Here is a 21,674-nt window from a genome sequence, read left to right on the forward strand (position 1 = left end):
GGGTATAACACACACACAGAGAGCACAGACAAAAAATCAAAAATATAACAGAGGTTCCAAAGCAAGTAAGCACATGGAGGCATTGTTGGGAGGGGGGGAAAAAAAAAAAAAAAAAAAAAAAATCACATTGAAGAACAAAATAGTTTCAGGAACAGTTTTCCTACTATTCATCATCTCCTCATCCAGGACACTGGTCTCAGTAGCTTCAAAGAACCCCGTATCTTGTTCCTACTGTTCACCCTCCATGTCACTATCATCTCTGCCAGCCTTGGCACAGGCCACTCCTTAGGTGTATCTTCTGCAAGCTATGGCTCCAAAGAGCTCATCCATGTCAATCAGCCAACCATGGGAGATAGTGAAACTTTTTTACCCACATCTTCAACGCTTGTCAATGTTATGATTTTTCTCTAACTTCCCAAGTTAGCTCAACTACAACCCCACTTACTAGCAAGTTTCTGTTCAGAGAAGAGTGCAAGCTACGCAACAGCAACGCAGGTTCTCGCCCACCATCCTCTGGTGGGTGAAACAAGAGGTGGTACACCTAGCACAAAGCACATTTGTCACCAGCATTGTTAGAATTTGGCTACACATGTAGTCGGCATAAGGCAGTGAAGGAGACCCTTTCTACACTTTATCTAACAGACTCCAGAGGCAGCAGACTCAAAACGAAATTATGACACAAGGAATAAGTCCCCTTTAAACAAAATGTCTCCACCTTTCTCCAAAAAAATTCTGTCTGAAGAGTGCTTGAAATCTGGAGTTAGTGAGATTACATGAAAAGAAGGGAGGCCATGGCCGCACTGTAAAGCTGACCTCACCAAATAGCCAATTCTTATTTACTTGAATAAGTTCTTAATAGCTCTTCCTTTTCTTTGCATATGCTGCACACAGGTATACATCTCTGCACATAAAACCAGAAATATCACCAAATCAAAACCCTCTAATTTTATGAAATGCAATTCAAGACATGGCTTCAATTTCTGGGCATGTATTATATGGCAAGATTTTGTTCCATCCCCACGTTCCACCACGTTGTCCTAAATCACCCAGTTCACAAGAGCTTGTCTACAGTACCTTTTATATATTCATTATGTCTCAGGTGAAATGATTTGCACTGAATAAACAGTAGAGTTCTCTGATATTTAAAGAAATAGAAAGGTATCAGAAGTCCTGTGAACTGGCAAGCTGGTCACCTAAAAATACAACTTTGAAAATGCTCGCTGTATTTTTTCTGACCCAGAATCAAATTTGCAGAAATATATTTGCTGCAAGCTAAACACCGTGAGCAAAATCAAAGCAGTACAATCAATTGCAATACTCTATCTCACACAGAATTAAGATAATGAATTTATGAAGAATAGATTAATTGTTACAAGCACCAGCCAGGCTTAAGTTACTTCTCATTACAAACTGCTTGACTTTATAACCTTGGAATTCTTAAGATGAATAGGATTTATACATTTGTAAAACATACACAGAAATCCCATAGAGGATAACAAATGCAATTTTTTTCCTCCATTGTTGGCACTGAAGATTGATGTTGGAAAAAGATGGAGAACCAGTTTAAAAATAAATTATAATGATTTTTACATGGAAAAACTGACTACAGATAAGAACAAACAAGATGAATTTGTTGAATCAACAGATTAGTAACAAATTCACAAGATCAAAAACCTGAGTAGGAGCAGCAGATATTTTCCAACCATCTGATTGCACATGGGAGAGAAAATTTTAAATAAATAAATAAACACACTTTAACTCTGAATCTAGTCTAAATTTGAAAAAAAAAAAAAAAAATCAGTTTTAGGAAAATTTCTAGGAACGATGTCAAATAGTAGCAACCATATTGACTTTTAAGAGAAGTAACCACACAGCTTCAAAACATGAGCCAGAATAACTGTTTATAAAACATGGAAGTCACATAAACCGTACAGAGGCTCATGATTTCACCCAAATCATTTTTTTATGGAAGCCACAGTATTAGAAATAGAAGTTGATAGAAGTAACAAATAACTTTTCAGAACGCCAGTAGAAGTCAAAAAGCACAGGATAATTCAAATGCATCCACCAATGAAGCAGTAATTCAGGAACACTTCTAAAAGAAGTAAATCCTCTATTTTACAGACAGATTTGGAAACCGGATAGCACTCATTAAGAATATAATTTCTTTTGGTCAAAAGCTACATCTTAAATTATATCCTAATAGTCTCTCAAATTTTTGCATATTATATAACTGAGAAAGTTCTTTCATTGCATGCATGATCTAAGAGGGGAAAAATATATGATGTATTATCATTATGGAACAAAATGATTTACAATGTAAGTAACTTAAATAATTCAGAATTCACTCAGGCATCATTCAAAACTAAGGAAGTCTTTGCAGAGCAATCTTGCTGGTTTCTTCTTCCCCTTGGGGCCAATAGCTCACACAGGAAAAGCAGATTTCTTGGCTAAAGGAGTGAAATGAGAATATTCTAGCTAGATGACCTGGATTCACAAGGTGATAAGAAATTTAACAACTTTCCTACACTATGTCAGCAGAAAACCTGTGAAACTGCTTACAAGTCACATATTTACTTTTTCCCCTACTGTACTAATAAGGAAAATAATGATTTGCCATAAGAATCCTAAATTCCAATCTGTGATGAACATGAAATATTTAGAAGAAAGCTACTAATGCATTTAAGCTAGTTAATTTTGTCACTTTCAAAAAAAAAAAAAAATATAGTATTGGCCATACCTAGAACAGTTTGAGGCTGCAATTCTTGAACTATATTAATGTTGACATTCAGGAACAGCATTTATTATTCTTTATTACAGAAAATGTATGGAACTGCTGATCTTCTATGAATTTAGACTTTTATCATGATTTACTCGTTTTCAATTGACTCGTGTTTAATTGACTCAATGCAGAGTAGCACGGAATTGCTGAAGTATCACTTTTCCCTGAACATATCAACAGTTGACTAGCTTAAATTCCACCTATGGACTGCTAAACATTACAGAGAAACTGGCACTCAGTCTGATAATGCTAACTTACAGTGTGCCTGACCAAGTTATTTTATGAACTAAGCTGTTAACCAGCACACACCAGTTTGCCTGTTATTTCAAGGCACTTTGATCAGAGTGATACCAAAGGGCAAGCACTCAGCTTATCTGGAAAACAACAAGGAGAAGAATCAACCCTATATTTCAGCTTCATTCACACAGAGAAGCAACTCCTCGCTGTCCTTTAGGTAATGCAGTTGCCAAGACCCCGAGCCACCTTCAGCCACAAGGGACTAAGTCGAAGCAGTGCAGCAGGTCCCCACGTTTTAGGCAAGGCACTGCTAGATGGCTTCCGGTATCTGCGCTCCTCATTATACCACCCTTCTACGGGAACACACACATTTCCCTGTCATTCAACAGAACATAATACAGTCGTTAACAGATCAAAAGAGCTTTCTGTTGGTCCTCCAGGCTGCACTATGCCTCTGTGCAGACAAAAACACCAGAGTTATCCTCCTGGGGCATGCAATAATCGGTGAACAGAAGGGGTCAGCAGCAACATGTCACTTCCCCTGTATCAATCCCCAAAAGAGACAAAGAAGCAGTGAATTCACTTTTTTCCCCTACAGTACCAGCCACAAGGCACTGATGTAGAGTGTTAACTTCTTCTAGGCTTAGGATTTCTGAGAGTGCATTGCATGACTGCATTCTGCACAGCCACAAAAGAAACACTCCATTCTATTTTAGCAATATTAGGCTCAGTCACATTTCAAAGTTACTATCTGCACACGAAATAACTTCCAAGAGCTTATTCTGAAAACAGGTACATGCTACAGTCTGTACATCGATATGCGAGTTACCAAAGACTAAAGCTTTCAGTTTAATACGAACTGAATTTTTAACATTTTAAAAAATAAACAGGAGACAACTGACAAAAATCCTGAGAACAGAGTCCTCTCTACACTCCAACTTCCAGTTGCAGGAGAATTTAGCTGGAAAAAAGTTTTCCGAGCAGCTGCAACATTCTTGCAGTACAATTCTTCACAGTGTCACAGTATCTCACACATTATTAAATATGAAGATACAGATATTTTTGTTTAACATCCTCACCATAGGCAACCAATGCAAAGATAATCAGTGAGGTCAAGGTCTCCTTGGTCAAGCAGTTCAAGATGTTATACTGTGAAGGCATCTGGGGGCCAAGAGAGAACTTACAGGCTAGATGCCCACGTTGTAAGGTCTCTACTTCTTGTCCATCACAATCCTGTACATGCATGAGGCTTGAAATTAACAGTTTCAGTAGCAGTAAATCTTCACTCGCACAAAGCTCAGAAAGACGTTACCCATAGTGCATTAATTACAACTGCACTTTCCTGAGCAAGATAATGGGGATAGTTCCCAATTCTAAGTCTCCCACTGCTACTGGCTCAAGACTTCCTTAACAGGGAGCTTGGATGATTTATCTATATCTCTTTCAGCCACACCAATGATAAAGAGAGCCACTTTCCCCCTGAAGCCTCTGGATTTAAAATAAATTTTACCCTCAGATCTAGCTCCCCAAGCTTTTTTCCTCAAGTTTATCAAATATCTTAATTACTACCCCACTGTCTTCTCCCTCCACAGTTACTGCTTACAATCAATTGCTTATCATTTTACCTCTGTTCTCTGCATTGTGAGGCTTTGTTTGTTCTAAAGAGAAATAGATACATACCATGACCTTTCTGTTTCACTTGATTAGATTATGTTTGCTTTGCTACCTGTGTAGAATTTGTAACACTGAAAGTAGACAATTTATATACTGAGATACAGCAAAGATGTTGACAGTGCCAAACAAAAGACTTGTAATCTTTGATCTTTGGTCTGCAAAGCAGCTTTATCTTTTAAATGACATTTCAAATTAAAAAAAAAAAATAAAATTAAATTAAATAACACAAGTAACAGTGCATTACGGATCTCTGAGTTTTATCTTTCCTCAAGGTCCAATATGATGCTGCATATATTTTTAAAGTTTCAATCTAGTTTCAATCTGCAAGTGGATAGCTTAAGTCTAGAAGTTTTATGGCCAACTCTCCTTATAAGTAACGCAAAGTCCTCACTTAGAAAAATCCTGACTAACATTGCAAACTCTCAGGAGCCATCTGTGGGACAAAGAGTACCCACCACTGATGAACACCACACACAGGTCACTGCAAGCAGATGAAAGGGTTTGACAAACAGTAATTACTATGGAATAAAAACTTGAAAATTATTTGCCTGCTCAGGTTCACACATGAATAAACAGTACGCTGATGACATCAGTAAGGGAAGAGAGACCTGCATTAAGGACACATGAAAGAATCTGAAATAGATGGAAGTAAATAAATAAAGAACACTACATACCTGAAATCAGAAGAGATGCAAAGCTGAGTAGTAAAACACAGGCATTTGAAAGCATGCATATGAGCAACCTGATCTAGTTGAAGATACCCCTCCTCATTGCAGGGAGGGTTGGACTAATGACCTTTAAAAGGTCCCTTCCAACCCAAACTACTCCATGATTGCTTGATCTTAACCTCAGGAGGTACAGACATCACTCCCTGAAACAGCACTAGATTACCTGACTTGCCAGACATTAACCCATTTGTGTCTGTCCTAAATAATACCTCCTACTCAAACTCAAAGAGCAGCAGAGGTCTGCACCAGAGCACAGCAAGTGTTCTAAACTGAAGTACACAGTCTACCCTGAGGCCAGAAGGGGATGCAGTCCCTATGAAACTCTGAAACACTGAATCAGTAATTAGGATGGGGTCTCTGTATGACCTCGTGATTAGCGTAAGCTTCGTGTAGTCACAGCCAGTACTGTGGCCCTCAAGAATATTCTGCTACCTGAAGAGACAATGAAAAAAGCTAACCATCCATCATGGACTGTGAAGACCTACAGGAAGACAAGTTATTCCTAATTTATCTTGTCACAGTGAGTTGACTAAATGTCACAAGGTGGTTGTGACCTGTTAACAGTCCCTATAAGAGTGTTTCTGGTCAGGTATGAGTATTCATCCAAACATTAAGTCTACCATCTGTGAGCAGAGCAGTGGTGGCAGCAAAACCCAACACTTGACTGAAGGTTTCAAAAACACGGAGCTGAGCTTCTGATGACTTGCTTAAGCAGCTTTCCCACCTTGAGCAGTTGTCATTACACAGTTGATTCCCAGAAGAGTGAAGTTCCAAATTGCTTGAGATTAGGGAAAAGAATCTCACAGTTTTCTAAGAAACTGGAAAACATACAGGAGAAGGTAGATGGAAACATGATCAGATATGGGTAAACCAATCATGTTTCTAAGGACGTCAAGATTCTATCTTTCCATATTCTAGGATAGTATTAGGCCACATCAAACAACTGTTTTCTGGCATGTACTTCTCATGATTACTAAATGTCTCTCACTCATAGAATGATTCATATCAAATTAAGATGAAAGGTGGATGGCTGTTAGGAGTGAAAGACCTTTCACCACAGCCACTTGCTCTCAGCTCGTTTAAGCATTTTTACAGAAAGGTACAGATCTTTGAAAAGGGCTGATAGGAAAAAAATTGCTTTCTATAATGGAATATTGTCCTATTAAAATAAGTTGGATGGTATATAGGAGGTAAAAATGCTAAAAGTAAAACTCAATAGATGACTAGTGCCTCTCTGCCATGAACAGTAAGAAGTAAGCGGCAGTTGAGACTTTCCATTATTTAGAAATCTGTGCTGAAGAAACATTTGGAACCTGCATTTGTAGGATTATATGAACAGCAAACCTGTAACCTGGACACATCTAAATCCAAGAAGGTTTTATTCATAGCCACATAAATTTAGGATTTATTTATGCTATCATAATTAGAAAGCTAATGATATGACATTACTACAAGCCTGTATGAAATAAATTACTGAAAGACTGGAATTTTCCTGTAACAGTTAAAAATAATAGATTTTTATAAATACTTGCTGTGGAAGACATCTTTGCTTCAGCATTAACATCCCACTCCCTGAATTAAAATGGAAAAGCTCAGGAATACTTCAGAATTTCAAGGCCAGCCTTGGGGAAAAAGGTCCTTAATTATTTAAGTAATATTACAGAAAAGCCATGAGAAGTCAAAGTGAAAGGAGGACTATTTTCAAACTTGAAGCACTTAGAAGATCTGAAGTCCTTTCACAAACTAAATCATATCAGTTTCTATCAGGCAAAATAAAAGGTAATGATGCTAAATTAACTGCATGCAGGATTGCACAGTTATTTCTATATGGCCCTTTTTATGGGCAAAACTTCAATTCTTCAGAAGCCACTGACTTATATGTTTATACTTTTCTATTTAAAAATTCCAATAAGCAGAACACTAGTTATTATATCATGCATTTTGTGACATCCAATAATAAGGTTGTAACTCGATATTCTGAGAATGAAAAGTGAATAAATACTGAAATATTAAATACTAATAAATAACCAAAATCGTTTTCCTGGTTTACTTACAGCTAAAAATATTTAACTCTATCTTTTCATTTTTCTTTTAAGAATAAACAAGAAGAGCAGCTTTGAAGATACAGAGGATTTTCCATTTCCGTTATAATCGGAATTCTGGAGTGCCATATGAGACAACACCCCTTCTGGAAGCATTAAGCCTTATTCCTAAAAGTCCAGTGCTATGCAGGGAGAAAGCACTCTCATTCACTATGCTGTAAACAACAGTAATATGCATTCCTTAGACTAGATTCATAGTCAGTAATTTCTTTGGCAAAGTGATTTCTTAGAAGTACATCCTTTATTTAAATACAAATGGTAATTCTGAAGTCCCACAGAAAATGTTAAATTTTATTTTCTTCCCTCAAAATCCTACTTTTTTTTTTTTTTCCACAGTAAGGTCCTTCAGGAGTTATTGGCACAGATGATACAAGACACAGAGTGATTGAACACATGCTAGGTAAACTGGTAGGATAGTCTAACATTTTGACCCTAAAAAAAAATAAAAATAAATTTGAGGCTAACTACTTCTCCTTTTTGCAGGTTCTGCCAAAGTCACTACAACTGTCCCCAAGGACACCACACCACTGCGTGTCCTTGGCAGCTGACTCCTCAAGCCCTGTGTGAGTGAATGTGAGGAAGAGAAGCCCCAGTCACACACTCCGCCAGCTCCACTCCAAGCTCTGACTCCTGATCCTCTGCCCACCTACTTTCAGATCAGAAAGGCTACACCTGCCATACACACACCAAGGACAAGTTACAGCCACCTGAAAACCAGAAAGCAGCTTTGCACACGGAAAGGTGAGTTCTCTTGGGCAAGTATCAGATCTGGGCCCAACCCAGCAACAAGCAAGATTCTGATGCAGGGGTCAGGACGTTGTTTTCTACTCTGAATTTCCCAGTTTTCAAGTGCTTAGACATTTAGTTATAGTTTTGGAAAGATACATCATTTTAATATACCAAGTTAACACTGCATTAACAATCTCTATTGTATTTTGCCAATGAATTAAACATGTTTATAAATATATTCACATGAGTATACTGAAATGTTAGAAGAAATTTTCTCCTCAAACGAACTATGGACTATATATAGGTTTGTTATATCTAGCAAGCAGCACAGTATTCTAGAAACCTTTTCAGGCTAGTCCTATCTATACCAAATAAGAGTAAATTAAATATCAAATAAAACACTCAGTTATTTGCCAGAAAAATGGAAGCAATAACTCAAGTATTACTTGGTAAAGGTTATGTCCTGCAAAATGTGAATACAAGAATAGCCTTGGAGGCAAAGGAGACAGGTATTATGGTAATGAAATTTAATATTCTTGATGCTTTTTTGCTCAGAGGGCTTCCTTAAGTAAATAAAAAAGAATATATATAAGACGACAATTACCTGCTGTTTTAAAAGACCCTCCAGGACATGCACATTTTAAAATAGAGAATCTACCAAAAATAAAATTACAAAACCCTTTAAAGAGTTGATAAAGCCTACATGGATTTCAGCTACAATTTGGATAACATTAGCACTTGTACCACTCGTGTTCTATCCAAGCAAATTATACACTAATAAAATAAATTTTGAGAACATATAAAATCATTTTCTCCCAAAATAAACTTTTTAGCAAATATTAAACTTGCTTAGTCACATAATCAACCCTTCAAATTAACAAACAAAATTTGTTTTTCCTGTGAAAGCAACTAAATCACAACACTTTTTAAATGTACCATCAGGATTTTGCATACAATTTAACATAATTAATGATTTCCATGACTAAGATCGCAAACATTTCAGTGTATTTCACTGATCAACACTGGATTAGCTTTCAAATTAAGTCTAAATGTAGTGTAGAAATAGCCAAACAACTATGAAATATCAGGTGATTTGCAGTCTTCAGCTGACCATTACCCTGAACCTTCCCCAGAAAACAGCACCAGTTAATAAGGGGAATGGTGAAGAATCAAAAGTCAGCAGGTATTTAAGTACTTCTTTGTGAAGTGTTTTTTTTTTTTTTTCTCTCCTGAAACAGTGTGCTGCTATACACACGCATAAGAGTAGAAAAAAAATTATCCTCTACTTTCCATACTCCCTATACAGGAAACCAAGTTATACTCTCAATTAATTTCATTAGCAGTGACAAAATACTAAATGCCTGGCAAACTGTGAATATTTTTAAGTTCCAATTCCTCAAAACCACCTTATTTTAAGTTGAAATCAGTTTTTTTTAGAAAACACTGTTTCAATTTTTTACTTTAAAATACCAGTTCCCAAATTACAACTCACACAACTGACTTCAAAGAGACACTGAAGGAGTGTCTGGTTCACTGCCTTTCCCTTGGCGTTTCCTACCTGACTACCTGCTCCCAGCCTTTTGTCTAAAGGACCAAACAGAAACATGATTGTCTCCTGAAACCACGCAGATTAGCCACAGCTGCTAAAAAAAAAAAAAAAAAAAAGGTACAGCTGACAAAGCACAAGCATTTCTCTTTGCTGGTGGTAAACACAAAGTGTAAGAATGCCAGCCGAAAAACAAAAGCGCACACACAAAATACTCAGAGCATTAGTATTATGCCTGCACCTTTCAGATGAAAATTCAGACTGTTTTCATTTGAATTTAGGTGGAAGTCTTAGTTTTTCTAATGCTAATGAATAGCAATTAGATTTAAGAAGCAACAGGAATGAAGTTCTTCATAAAAGAGAATGCTTTGAAAACTCCCAAGCAAAAGAATTAAATAAGTGAAGCAAGACCAGACCTCTGTCTTTGAGAAAACTCCAGCATTAATATTAAATGTATCATCACATGTCGGGTTTCCCAAATGTTAAGTACAGTGATGACTGAGAAGTCTGTTCTGTGTGCAGATGACAACAAATGATAGTTGCTACAGTAATAACAGAAAGGCTGCTCATATATATCAGGAACACACCAAAAAACCATTACAACTTTAGCATTCAGTGTCCAGATGCTATCACAGTTTACTTTTTTTTTTAAACAGGTAATTACCTTGAGAATCTAAAATCAAGACTCTCAAGCAATCGTGTCAGCTACTTTTTATGTTAATATAGCAAAACTAACTTCAGAATAAGTAGTTATTATCACATATGGGAGCCTGAAAAGGGGGTGACTCTTGCATTTTACCATCTTAGCACTTCTACTTAGCAGAAGTTATTAACTGAATATCCTTTTACTTTAGTCTCCCAGAGACTGGTATAGTGGACCTCCGAAGCCTCAGCTGTATGGCCGTATTTTACTGGCAAAAAGTCTACCCATCCCTTCCTCCAAACTAGACAGTTAGTAGCAATGACAAATCTATAGGAGGAGAAGAAAACATTAAGAAGGGTAGAAGCACTAATTATTAACATCACCCAAAGACTGATGATGAATGGAGTTAAGTCCAGCTGGTAGCCAGTCACAAGTGGTGTTCCCCACAGCTCAGTACTGGGGTCTGTTCCATTTAGTATTTTTATCAAAAATCTGGATTAGGAGATAGAGTGCACCTTCAGTAAGTTTGCAAATGACACCAAGTTGGGAGGAAGTGTTGATCTGCTGGAGTGTAGGAAGGCTCTTCAGAGGGACCAGGACAGGCTGGATCTATGGGCCAAGGCCAATGGTATGAGGTTCAACGAGGCCACATTCTGGGTCCTGCATCTGGGTCACAACAAACCCAGGCAATGTTACAGGCTTGGGAATGAGTGCCTGGAAAGCTGCCCAGTAGAAAAGGACCTGGGGGTTCTAGTTGACAGCTGGCTGAACATGAGCCATCAGTGTGCCCAGGTGGCTAAGAAGGCAAATGGCACCCTGGCCTGTATCAGAAATAGCGTGTCCAGAAGGACTAGGGAAGTGGTCATCCCCCTGAACATGACACTGGTGAAGCTGCACCTTGAGTCCTGTGTTCAGTTTTGTGCTCTTTACTACAAGAAAGACATTGAGGTGCTGGAGCATGTCCAAAGAAGGGCAACAAAGCTGGTGAAGGTTCTAGTGCACAGGTCTTATGAGGAGTGGCTGAGGGAACTGGGGTTGTTTAGCCTGAGGGAAAAAACAAAAGGCTCAGGGGAAATCTTGCTCTCTGCAGCTCCCTGGAAGGAAGCTGTAAGTGAGGTGTGGGTCAGTCTCTTCTCCCATGTAAGAAATGATAGGACAAGTTGCACATAAGAGATTTAGGTTGGATATTAGGAAAAAAATTCTTCACTGAAAGGGCTGTTAAGCAATGAAACAGGCTGCCCAGGGAAGCAGTAGAGTCACCGTCCCTGGAGGTATTTAAAAGCTGTGTAGATGAGGTGCTTAGGGACATGGTTTAGCAGTGGGCTTAGCAGTGTTAGCTTAATGGTTGGACTCGTAAAGGCCTTTTCTAACTGAAAAAATTGTAGGATTCATCATCCAGTACAGACATTACAGAAGGCTTCTGAGAAACTGATTCCCTGTCCTCAATGGTAATTTAATGATTTCCTCCCTTGGGGAAAGAGGGGGTAAGGCAAGTTCACTCTTTAGACTAATATTAGCTTATACAAACCTCAAATTACTTCCTCTCCACACTTCCAGATTTTATTCTCAGCATAAACAATTTCTCTGGATAAAGTCCAAAATTTTTATATTTTTTTTCCAGCAGCACAGGACAAGACTGCTCCGTTACAAGATGGACTTTGGCACGACAGGTAGAAAAGTTTGCACAATGAATCATTACCTTCACAGAAAAAGGAGATTTCCAGTGGAAGGCTCAGAAAGCCTAAAGATCATTTTATATCATCCCTAGCCCAAGATTCAGGAAATGACTGCAGAGGTAAGCAGCCATCTGGCAAAACTGATTTACACGTTCATTAGTCCCTACTACCTTACAGCAAGCACAAAATGCAAAACTGATGCATTTGCACAAAACAGCACAAAAGATCTGAAGTACAGGACTGAAATTCAATAGGAATCCATTCTTAAGCACAACAGAAGTGCAGTATCTCTCCATTTCCTGCACTTCCAAAAGTTACATTCCTCAGGAACATAAGATACTAGCTCATCTTACACTGTGCCAATAGAGTGTACTGCTCTTGCAGTGTGTGTACAGCTTGTACTACTTTGTCTATGCTTCATAAATACTTCTCATGTAAGAATATAGAAAAACACATTTATATTCAAAGATATTTAATACATAGTAAAAAACTGACATAATCATTTCAACTATATAACTTGTACTTCATGAAACTAATACAATAATAAGCCCATTTATACAAGATTGTTACAGTAACATTGTTTAACAATACAGTAACAGTATACCATATGCAGGAAGATACTAACTGTTGCTGGCAAAAATAGCCACAGTGTATTTTTTTTTATTTTTTTTTTTGGTACTGATTCACACCTATACTTGGCTTTATATGACTATTTTGTAAAAAAGATGAGCACCTATTGTAAAACCTTTTGCAATCTGAACATGTTTTAACATGCCCACTGCTTTCTATAGCCATTAAATTTCTAAGTTCCACCACAGACAGACGGGAAAGATACTGTGCCAAAAAAATTTCTTGTTGTACTATTAATTTAGTGAAATGAAATTGTAATAATGGAAGCCTCAGATAGTATCTTAAAAAATATTCAGAGTTAGAATAGTGTCCTTGTATTAGATATAAATTACAAAAAGCATATAGTACTGCCTACAGCTTATTTGGATTTTTTTTTTTTTTTTAAAAACAAAACACTCCTCCACATCCCAAAAACCTTTGAGCTGTATTTACATTTTCAAGTCAGCATAGATATAGAAACTCATAGGACAAGGCAACCATATCTTTTCATCACTTAAAAATCAACTTATATTGCTGAAAGATGTCTGATTAGCACACTAGAATTTGTCTATTAATATTCACAGAAACACAGAAAGTTTTAAGTTGGAAGAGACCTTGAAGATCACCTAGTTCCAATCACCCTGCCATGGGCAGGATCATCTTTCACTAGACCAGGTTGCTCAAAGTCCCATCAACCTCATCTTGAACACTTCTGGGGATAGAGCATTCACAGTTTCTCTGGGCAACCTGTTCCAGTGCCTCACCATAGTGAACAACTTCTTCCTTATATCTGATCTAACCCTACCCTCTTCCAGTTTGAACTCATTACCTCTTGTCCTTCCAGTTTGAACTCATTACCTCTTGTCCTACCAACCAGAGGCCTTAGTAACTATTCTGTCTTCCTTATAAGCCCCCTTTAAGTATTAGAGAGGCTGCAATAATGTCTCCCCAGGCCTTCTATTCTCCAGGCTAAACAACTCCAACACTCTCTGCCTTAAATAGGACTGGTGTTTCAGCCCTCTAGGGTCCTCATCTGCACCTGCTCTAACTTGCTCATGTCTGTCCTGTGTTGGAGAACCCAGAGCTGGACTCCAGGTGGGGTTTCACCAGGCCAGAGAAGAGGAGGAAGATCACCTCCCTCAACCTGCTGGCCACGCTTCTTTTGACACAGCCCAGGATGTGACTGGCTTTCTAGGCTGCAAGTGTGCATTGTCAGTTCACATCCCATTTTTCATCCACCTGTACCCTCAAGTGCTTTTCTGCAGGGCTGCTCGAAACCCCTTCGTCCCTCAGCCTGCATTGATACTAGGGATTGCCCCAAACAAGGTGCAGGACCTTGCACTTGGCCTTGTTGGAACTTCATGAGGTTCACACAGGCTCACCTCTCAAGCCTGTCACCATCTCTCTGGATGGCCCCCATTCCCTCCAGCAGGCTGACCATGCCACACAGCTTGGTGTCATCAAACATGCTGAGGGTGCAGCTAGATCCCTCTACATCATTAATAAAGATATTAAATGGTACCCATCCCACTACAGACCCCTGAGGGACATCACTTGTTACTGATCTCCATTTGGACTTATTAATCTACCAGTATAATTAATACACTCAAAATACATATTTTTAACAGTAAGGTTTTTCCACAAAATTCCACATTTGAACTAAAATGAAAGCAACTGTTCCTACTATAGGTAGTGCCTATTTCAGACCATATTTCAGTGAAAGTGCTACTGACTCTAACTTAAGAGGTAGCAGAATCACAGCAACTTTTGATTAAACTTTAGGTCAGAAGTGGAAACTTCGTAACATTGTGTAATTTGCCAGGATAAAATACAAAGAAAACTAAAGCTAAGATTCTGTGGAGTATTTTAAAACAAGTTTGCCCTGGCATATATTGACAGTTCAGCATTACAGGCAAATGAGTTATTCACACCTTTTATTTGAAGACATTCTTTCTAATCAAATCCTTCGTTTTGCCAAATTTGGATTACAGTGATGTCATGCAGAGAGCAACTGTAGATGCAACATGCAGAACACTCACTCTTTCCAGTATACAATTAGTTTATAAAAATGCTGTTTCATACTACTTTCTGTAAGTCTCCAGCTTTGTTAACCAATGTTAGATAGGCATTAGAAAGAACATCCAGCTTGAAGTTGTTTCCATTTATCCACTACCTGATAGACCTTCAGTTTTCTCCCCACTTAACCCAATGATAAAATAATTACCTCGGAATTTTTTTATAACATAGTCAAATTAGATTTCATAATTTCCAATGCCCTTATCCAAGAAGGTGGTGGCAAAGAAAGCCTGAAAATATTGATAATGTAAATTTTAGTGTTTTGCAGTTGACTTTTTTCTTCTTCTCTAAAAAGCATTCACCTCATAAATAATCTCTGTGGTTTAAGCATCAACCCCAGAATGGTCATAATCCCCTAATTACTACTTAGGCTTTGGTTTAAATGCTTATTTTGATTCTTTAGGAAGAGATATACAGAATTTCAGATTACCGGGTAATGAAAAAAGCCCAAAAACCAGGAGCAATAAACACTCAAACTGTAAGACATGGGGAGAGAAAGCAGTGGAAAACTTTGCGGATTTTTTTTTTGTTTGTTTGTTTGTTTTCTCCAGTGTTTGGCTGTTTGATTACTCAGAATCACCAGTTCTTTGTACACAGAAAGTATCTAGGGAATCTAATGCCAAGAGCCAAATTTCAACAACAAAACGGGAATTTCACCTATCCTTGTTGGCATAAGACCAACTGCGTATTTAGCAATTTGAAAGCTTATGCTATTTATTTCCTTAACTTAAACACTAACCATAAGTACTTGTTTCTGAATGTCCAAGCTTAATACATTCCTAATTAAATAAATTTTAAAAAGAAACCAATTCTAAATTACATAATTCAGAATAAAAAGTGTTTAGTCACAGCTGTGAGCTAAACTTCTAGAACAGCAAAAGATCATTCTTTCAGACAACCTTGATATATGAAGCCATGAAGTATATGTAAAACTTCTCTTTGCATGAACAATTCTATTATTTATGATTCTATTTATCATTCTGACCAATGTGGTTTCATAATAAACGAAACCTTAAGCTATTTTCTCCTTTTCTTTTCTCCCTTCGGGAGAGAAGATGAGGAGAAGGGAAGAGAGAGGAGGCAAGGGGGAATTTAGCACTGCCTCCATCTGCTTGCAAAAGGTCAGGGTATGGAAATGTAACAATGACCAAAACAAGTATCTCAACTTAATAGTCCTCACAGGGATTTTACTTCCAATTGCAGTTTAATAATGAATAGATTCTTTTCCTCAAAAGACACCAATTTCTCTTTTACTTATTGTATTAGAAAACTTAGGTATACTAATAAGCCTGTGCTAAAATGTTCTAAAATCTCATACCATAATCAAAAGCATGCTACAGTGTTAATAAAATGTTACTAAATAACAAGGAGAAGGAAAGCTGATCATTGTCAAGCACTGAAGAAAAACACTAATGCCAATCTCTGAAGCTCTATGGGTTAAAAATACAGGCCCTAGGTTCTAGCAGCACTAGGTACTCATTTTAATAGGGCGAAAGGAATATGGCTTCACTTCACATCAGCAAGTGACACATTTTATCCTGTTTATTTGCATAAATCCCTCAAGTCAAGAAGAGAGGATTTAATATGTTTATTTAAATGGAAAAATTAGAACTGTCATTAGTTTCTTTACACATCTTAAAGGAAAAGAGAATAAAGACAGTAAAGAGCCTTCTCTTCATTATGAAGCCCTTTGATATATACACTCAAATGGCCTTAGTGCAATGACAAAATATATTATATATAAAAAACCCCACATCTTTACTTAATAAAACAGAGCTGAGAATGGAAGTTGTCTGGAGGATTAACAGATTAAGACTTCTCCTGCAGAAGAGAATTACTAAAGCACATAGCTGTGCCTTCTTATACGGATGTGCCTGCCTCTTGATTCTTCGCTATATTTGTGTATACATATATATATATGTGTGCATGTGTGTGTGTGTATATATATATGTGTGTGTGTATATATCCTTACAGCTCTATTTGACAGTAGTCTTACTGCACCACAATTACACTGAAGAAATCAAGAGGAGTAAGGTCTACAGAGTAGTACTTGTACACACATTTCCCTCACTCCCAAACTCACTCATTAAGTTAATCGTAGTAGAATAACTTTCAGAAATCATTCATGTCAGCTATTTAAACTAATAGTCATCTCTGTGGAAATGAATATATTTTGTTTCTAAATAAATTCATCCCAAATTTCAAGAGATTACAAGGGATTGTAATACAGATATATAAAAATACTGGGTAGAGTTAGGCTCCTTATCAAAGAGGAGAGACAGAGAGGAACCAGGATGAACAGATGTTTGTTTGCAATTCTCATGGCATAAAGCTACCTTTTTACAAGGAACTGCCCAAATTAAATGCGGGGGGGAACCAGCCAAGCAATTTGTTCCATTTCCAGGGATAAAACTCTTCATACAGTATTTTCCTTATTTGTTAAGACACATTTGACATAATACACTCTTCAGATTTGTTCTGTAACCATTTCAGCCAGAACAGAACCTAGAAGGAAAAAAATCAGCAAAGCAATCCTAGTCCATCTATTACTACTGTAATGTGATCACAGTAGAACCTATTTCTGTATCTTCATTACAATTTCACCAATCATTTTATAAGTATGAATTCTTATAAAATTTATCTCAATAACACATTAGTTCCAAAGTCAAAGTAATTCTGGCATTTAAATAAGCCTAAAGAGACCATTCATATAAAGCTGAAGGAGTACATACAAATCCTTCCTAAATTTTAGCATAAAAATCACCAACATAGTCCCATCAAAAAAAATTAATCTCAGCCAGTGGCTACAGCTCAGAAGCAATTTGCTAGGACAGAGACAGCTGCCACATGAAACAGAAAGCTGGCCAGCTCAGCTGGGTACACTGACCTCCATCTTCAGTTTCAATCAACTTCTAAGGACCAGAACTTCATTTTTATGCTAGTTCATGAATGGCATTCCTCAAGAAAACATGACAACACTTTCAAAACTGAAAGCAATACAATAGGTCAACACGATAATGTGCAGAACGTTGCTGATCTGTTTGCAATACGCTACGGACTTCTGGAAATGCACAAGGCATTTTGATATTTCCTTGTTTTTTACTTCATAGATATGGTTGTTAAGTGTTTTGTCACCTGTTGTCTTTTTTCTCCTCTCTCCAATAAGCTTCCCAAAAAATGGATTTCAAGTGAATCTGTAAATTACACAACATATGCACACTAGACACAGGAAAAAAAAAAAAATTACAACTGTCTTAATAATCCTATCTTCTTTCCCTTCCCTGAGCGCTACCATGCCTAATTTTCCTACAGTCTAGAACTTCTCTGTATGAAACCCTATTAGATGAAAGTCAACATTCCCAATTTCATTTGCTGATCTTCTTTAAAACCTCTCCCTCACCTCAAATTTATATGTCCATCACCCTTTTCCCCAGCACATTCTTCTCTTCACAGCAGACAATGTTTATATAACCTGTTGCAGTAAACACATAGGAAGGCAGCAAAAGTTGCCAATTTAATCATTGATTACTAAATGCAAGACCATTATCACATTTAGATTGATGAGGAATGGTACTCTGTAGTGTGTTGAATCCCATCTAAATTTAGATCTTTATTGAAATCCCATGAGCAGCTTCAGTTAAGAGAGACTGTATCCATCCAAAATATTATTTAATTGGCTAGAAATGGTAACCTCTATATGCCAAAACATGCTACCTGACAAAATTTAGAACAATTTGCTGTAATTTTCCAACATGTCGTTTCTTCACATATCAATATATTGCTTTACTACTACCCCACTTTTCATAGAATCATTTATCTACATTTTAAAAACTCCACAGAAAGCTGCGATTGTTCCAGGTTAATACGAGAAACTTCAATAAAGCTACACATCTTCTTAGATGAAGCTCTGAGTTTCAGAAAATCTGTGTTAAAGCTGAGGCTTTAAAACCTCCCGGTCCGTTATATCAATCGAAGCACAGTGCTGTAAAACAATTAAGCTTCTAGATGAATGTTTAATTAAAAAATTAAACCAATTTTGCAGCAGGTCTGGATTGGATATTCTATAACTCATATGTTCATGGCAGGAACTTTTTTTCCCTACTATTTTAATCATTCCATTTATATTGCATTAAGTTCCAATATATCACTCCTTCTATCGCTGCTTCCAGTATTCATTCCCTTCAAGAAAGGCAATTTGTTAACTTCTATGTCCTCATACTTCAGAGTGGGTTTTTTTGCTAACATTCACAGTGGTTACTGAAGGGAAAACAAACCTTAATGTTTGAGACCTTCCATGTCTGTGTAAGTTTTATAAAGTACTTTTGTGCCTTTACAGTCACCCGCAAAGTCTAGACTATTAGCAGCAGATTGCTAAGGACATATGCAGGCAAGTTTTTTAAATTCAATCTGTAATCAAAATAATTACATTTATGAACTCTGGGGGAAAAAAAAAAAAAAAAAAAAAAAAACAAACAAACAACAACTCGACACCAGGTTACAAGCAGTGCTTTCTTAAAAGTCATTAAAAAACAATCTTTGCCAGCCAAATTCAATTCCAATGCATATTACAGGGATCTCTAAATATAGAGCTTTCCTAAACTAATTTAGTGGAGGAAGACTGGCAGGAAATGAATTAAAATCAACATAGCTGAAGGTTTTACATCATGAAACACAACTTATATTCCTGTTCCTAATATAATTATTCTACAATTGACAACGTGCCAAAAAGCATCAAATGACTGAGAATCTAGCTCTTTGACAACTATCACTACTACCTTTAATCTAGCTGGAATTATGGCCAAGGTATCTCCTCAATGAATATAGATTTTTGACAATCATGATGTGCCACTGGATATCATTACCACTGCATAAATGCAGCCAAAGTAACGTCACCTATATCTGACTAAATCCTCAGAATGCAGACAGGAATACTTCACTGACTTCACCTATCCTCTGGGAAGTGAACTCTTTTTTTTATGACACATCAATTCTTCAATGATTTTCATCTCCCCGACTCCTGACAATTTGGGATCAATTGTCCCAAAAACTGTGTAGCTTAAGCTTTTAAGGAAATAGGCAATTTCAATAACTTGAGAGAAAGCTGTGAAAAAGTCTTCAGGTAAGAGCTATGCAAGGTAAGGGAGGTAAAGTTACAGACAAAGGTCGGTTTGTCAGTAGCTCAAAGATTCAAAAGGAAGAACATAGAAAGGTGCAAAACTAAAAGAAAATCATATGGAGTCTGAAGAAGATAACCCAGCACCATCAAGGGTTTGTTACAAGTAGTGGCAGCCTCCTTTCTCACAACATGACCGATGCCTGCTTGGCCAGCAGAGACTCTTCAGGTGTCCTATTGGAAACCAGGAGTATACTAGCAGTTTTTAAATCCCACCTATTGTTGTGCATGTTTGCAGTCAAGTCACCTCTTCACACTCTGTAAACCACACATGAATAAAGCAACTGAGATGGACAGTAAGAACACACACACACACACACCAGGTTATCTGCATTTTACCTCTCATTGTGATATGCCAACTTTACTTACATGCATTAGAGAAGGGTCCACTATATCTTAATACCATACTATTCCATAAAACATCAACTCAGGTCAATTTAAAATGCTAAATGTGCAAGTGTTGTAGAGTAGCAGGGTATCCTTTTCTTCCTGAAAACTCACTGTTACAAGCCATGGTGATGTTGCTATATAAAGCAACAATTTTCCACTTCCGTGGGTTTAGAAGAGCTCAACATTGAATTGTAGGCTACTTAAACCTAAAAACTGAACGTCTATAATAAAGAACTATGAGCTCAGACAGATATCCTTACTAACCAAACACTGATCACTGAAAGATTTATTCCCTAATTCATTCCACCTACTAATAGTGTTACACCAATGCCAGGTAAAGATTGGAAAGTTGGCATCAGAAGAAAGAAAAAGATTTCCAGTAGAGAACAGCTGTTTAAGGAAAAAATACTGACCTGATAATGTTAGAAGATCAACGTGCCTTTAAGGAGTCAGATCCTGAAGTGAATTACTATCTGTTGGCATCAGTGGACCTTTCTTCTCCATGAAATACAGCACGAAGTCTATACAGGGTTTAAACACTGGGTGGCAGAAAGGCCATCCTCTCAGCATTCACACATAGGTGTACTGTGTTGCATTACATGCAATGGAGCACTCAAAATACCCACATGAAGCCAGAAAAAATGATAGGGAAGAGAAGCTTCTGGTGACCCACACTGTTCTGGAAGGGTGGCTGGAGGGCAGGCCACCTAAACCAGAAGTAAACCACATGTTCTGTCTGGCACCTGACAGCTGTCCTATTTCTGCTGCACTGATGGCAGGGGTAAAAGCAGTTTCTGAACTATAGAAGTTTATAACTCACTTTTAAGAAAAATTGGAAAAAGAGTAGCACACTGAGCCATGATCAACATGAACAGTTCAGAAGACCGAGCTGGAAAGAACATCTGGTTAGGCAGCAGGGGACCAGCATATCATCTGTTGCCCTGATGTTAATTGTGGCTTGTGGGACACAGCATTTATACTCCAACTCTACCTATAGTATTTCAAAGCACATTTGACACAGACATCACTTGAGATTTCATAAAACTGAAGGATGAAGAAGAGCCAAAGAAAAGATTTCTCCCACTATGTGGCTTAAGTAAATTTTATTTTACCTACAGCACTTCTGATTCTGAGATTCCTAACAAAGAGCACCACCAACAAATACAGAAAAGGCAAAACCTGTCTGTCAGCAGACAGGCCAAAGGATTTTCACTAGTTATGATTTGGTGCCTTCACAGAACCACCAAAGCATGGACACACAAAATCTAGTCTAAAAAATAAAACACTGAAAACAGGGCATCGACAGGAA

General features: G+C 37.4%; 1 protein-coding gene across 1 annotated transcript in view; it reads right to left on the reverse strand.

Annotated features, from left to right (window-relative positions):
• GBE1 (glucan (1,4-alpha-), branching enzyme 1) overlaps positions 1 to 21,674 on the reverse strand; it is a gene marked incomplete at both ends in the record, with an annotated part of 84,455 nt that overhangs the window by 52,453 nt on the left and 10,328 nt on the right. The gene's annotated exons all lie outside the window — the stretch shown is intronic.

The sequence above is a fragment of the Merops nubicus genome, unplaced genomic scaffold, assembly GCF_000691845.1.
Source record: "Merops nubicus isolate BGI_N331 unplaced genomic scaffold, ASM69184v1 scaffold6166, whole genome shotgun sequence".
NCBI classification, from domain to species: domain Eukaryota; kingdom Metazoa; phylum Chordata; class Aves; order Coraciiformes; family Meropidae; genus Merops; species Merops nubicus.